At 51.1% G+C, this 3,537-nt stretch overlaps 1 long non-coding RNA gene across 1 annotated transcript; it reads right to left on the bottom strand.

Annotated features, from left to right (window-relative positions):
• Positions 1-580: 580 nt before the first annotated feature.
• LOC129049613 (uncharacterized) lies at positions 581-3,274 on the bottom strand. Its single transcript, XR_008512846.1, has 3 exons — positions 2,661-3,274; positions 1,430-1,611; positions 581-742 (listed from the first exon to the last, which is right to left on the bottom strand). It is a non-coding gene; the product is annotated as an uncharacterized LOC129049613 (long non-coding RNA).
• Between the last annotated feature and the right edge of the window lie 263 nt (positions 3,275-3,537).

The raw sequence follows: 3,537 nt of genomic DNA, 5'->3' as shown, positions 1-3,537 counted from the left end.
GAGGTTTGAGCAAAACCTGGAGACAGGAAAGATCTGTGTGTTGAGAGAAGCTATAGCTGGTGCGATGTTTCTGGAATGGAAAGTTCACGGTGGATGTGTGGAAGGGGGCGACTCACAGTGGTGAGCACAGCAAGGGCCCTCCCAAAGACGTCGGAGGCTGAACCCCCGGGACCCTCGAACAGGGCAACCTTGCAGGGGGAACTAGGTTAGGAATCCCAAGTCGGGAGATCGCCTTGGATTATCCGGTGGGTGCTTCTGGAGTTTAGGGAGGATGGAGAGGCTGCTGGACCCAGCGTAAGGTCTGGGCTCCTTAGAGGCAGGCGGACGGGTCAAAGAGAGAACAATTTGAAGATGCTGGGTTTGAAGATGGGCTGTGGTCCAAGGCCGCTACGGTCTCTGGAGGCTGAGAAAAGAAAGCAGTGGCTTCTCCACCAGGCCCCTGCCAGCCCTGCCTTCAGCACCCTGAGGCCCTTTTCCCACCTTCCCCTCCAGGACTGTAAGATAATACATTTGAGCTGTTGGAAGCTACTAGGTTTGTGGTAATTTGTTAAAGCAGCAAATAGGAACCTCATAGACTCACTATTGAGAAAAGAAAAGCACTTTTATCTGAGGAGCAAGTCCTTTTAATTATTGGGTCCAGAGAGGCGTTCAGTTGAGGCAGCAACCACGTCCCACTCCGCCTTTGAGCTGCATGTTCCTCTTGTGAAAGGAAAATCATTCTCGGGACCCCAGATCGCCGAGCCTAAGAGAAAAGTCCAGCTGGGAACTGCGCTAGGCAAACCTACCTCCCATTCTATTCCTGCGAAAGGGAACTATAAAGATTTTAAAAAGCTGCACGCCTCCCTCACAATTTGCCCGCAAAGAAATTCCTTGTGGACAAAGGACAGGCAGAGCTCAAAGTCATCCCACTGCTCCCGTGAGACAAAAGCACACAGCTGATCGCTTCCTCTGCCCTCTTGTTTCACTGAGCCAGACTCAGGCATGAGTGACCATTCCTGTAAATTATGCATTCCGTAAAAGGCTAATCAGAAACTCAGAGGAATGCAACCGTTTGTCTCTTATCTACCTACGACCGGGAAGCCTCCTCCCTGCTTCCAGCTGTCCCGCCTTTCCAGACCAAACCAGTGTTCATCCGATGTATGTTGATGTCTCATGTCTCCCTAAAATGTGTAAAACCAAGCTCTGCACCGACCACCTCAGGCATGTTGTCAGGACCTCCGGAGGCTGTGTCACAGGTGCGTCCTGAGCTTTGGCAAAATAAACTTCCTAAATTGACTGAGCCTTATCTCAGATGCCTGTTGGTTTACAACGCTACTGAGATGTTCATCTCAGCCGCAGCTGTCTATGAGAAGAGGTCGTGGCTGCATCTGGATTCAGAAAGACCCCGGTGCTAATGATTGTTACCATAACCAAGGGAAAGGACTCTAACCTGTGCGGGTTTATGGCTGCCTTCTCGGCAAGCTTGAGATTGTAGGAGCCGTACGTGGCCACGATGTGGACTGCACTCTGGCTGGTGGCCGTGGCATGACCACAGTCACTGCACAGTCACTTGGATCCCTGGGAGGAGAGTCCTGTAGCCTCGGACTGGGGATCCCACGGGCATGAACCCACCTTTGCAAAAATTATAACAGTGAGAAAATTATGGCAGTGAAAGAGACCCGATTTAACCAACTCCCATCTTGCCTTTAGCCTTCAAACTGCCTTTAATTATTCCTGGGCTTGGGCCAAGCTCACTTTGGGAGACATTTAGTTTATAGCTTAAATGATAATAACCCTTCCCCAAAACTCAACTGCCTTTGTAAGGCTATTGAGAGACCACTAGGCTACGAGGACGAGAGGAGCCTGAATTCTGCTAAAATGGAGACATAAAGGATTACGCCCCTTTATTCCGGAGCTCACAAATATGCAACTTCCCAACTACTCCCGCAGATAACGTCACTACGGTGGAACCTAAGACTGGCCTTTGAGGTGTCTTTCCAGGTTTTTTGCAAGTCTGACGACTGATGGCCCCACCTGGACCGGTCAGCCTCCCTGGTGCCACCCAGAAGCGACTCGGGGCACAAGGACCATTTCCCACACCCCGACGACTGCACCCCCAACCAGTCAGCAGCGAGCGCTCTTGCCTACCCACCCTACTCTCTTCCCCTAAACTAGCCTTGAAAGACCCTGGCATCTGCATTTTCAGGGAGGCTGATTTGAGTAATAATAAAACTCCAGTCTCCTGTTTAGCTGGCTCTACGTGTGTAAAACTGTTTCTCTATTGCAGTTCTCGCCACTGGCCAGGAAACTGTTTCCCCCTCGGGCTGTGCTGGGAGGAAGGGTCTGAAGTGGCTTGTAATGTCGGAAGCAAAGTGGAGGACTTGCCCAGAAGAGGGAGGAATGCCTTGGCTCCTTTGAGCCAGTGGGAACAGAAGAGAAGAAGGCCAGGATTTCCTCAAAAATATTTCCCCATAGCCGGTCAGCTCCCCACGGGGCCAATACCGCGTCCTCACTCTGGGCGCAAGGACAGCTCCTTCCCAGAGCCCTTTTAGAACTTGGATGAATGTTCTATCAACACTCATGCATGTTGCCTGGATGAATCGGCTCTATCTGGGCCTTCAGTAAGAAGAACCCGCTGGCAGCTACTTGCTCACCCAGAGACTCCAAGCAGCCACCCTCACCTGGGCTGATCACTCAATTGACTCCTGAGTTTCTCTGGCTCTTCAGTGAGGTCTGTCTTTTCCACCTCCATCTTTGAGCCTCTGAACTTGAAATCTGTTACGTGTAGACGTCTTTTCTGTCCAGTGCTAGAGAACTTTGAACTTAATGGAATCCTGCCATCTTTTCATCAACTCAGTGCTAAACAACTCTAGATTTTAAAATGATACCCAGTGTGACTGTGTCCATTTCACATGGCACAAGGCTTGTCTGTGATCACGATTCGTAAAGCTGCTATTTTTTAGCTGACACCAGGCCCAAGCATGGCCCCTGGAGGCACAGGGCTGTTTATTTCTCTTTTAAAGCACCCTAATCTGGGAGATATATTTTGCTGGTGGCTGGTGGGCTGGGAGCAAAGAAAAGTACGGTGTAAAAATGAAAATGCATTCCGGGCAGGAAAACTCCCACCCTAAGGGCATGTATACAGTTTACCCCAAAACAATGGTTGCCGTGGGTAACCCGCGTGGTGTTGCCAGTGGCTGCCAGTTTGGCCTTTCCAGGGAGATGTCAGGAGACCCCTTCTACCAATCCCTTTCCTCATTAAAGAGGAAGAATTTTGGCTTTCTGGGAGATATTTAAGAGGACAATTTGAAATCCCACAAAAGCCAGGGTTGGTAGAGTCAGGAATTGGCTCAGCCCAGCCAAGCTCAGCCCCGCAGCAGCTACCCCAGGCTCTGTTTGTTCTGGCGTCCACCAGGGCCAGTGCTTCACAGCGGGAAGCAAACAGGCCAAGCGTTTCTTGGTTAATAGCACAAGGGGGCCAGGCTTGCTGGAGAAGCAGCAGTCAGGGCCAGGCGCCCCTGCGCCTCTGCAGTCGCCCCTCCCGGTGACTTTCCAGAG

Source organism: Pongo abelii, chromosome 14 (genome assembly GCF_028885655.2).
Source record: "Pongo abelii isolate AG06213 chromosome 14, NHGRI_mPonAbe1-v2.0_pri, whole genome shotgun sequence".
Classification (NCBI taxonomy): domain Eukaryota; kingdom Metazoa; phylum Chordata; class Mammalia; order Primates; family Hominidae; genus Pongo; species Pongo abelii.
Note: the sequence above shows the minus strand (reverse complement) of the source record. Positions and strands in the feature narration are given on the sequence as shown.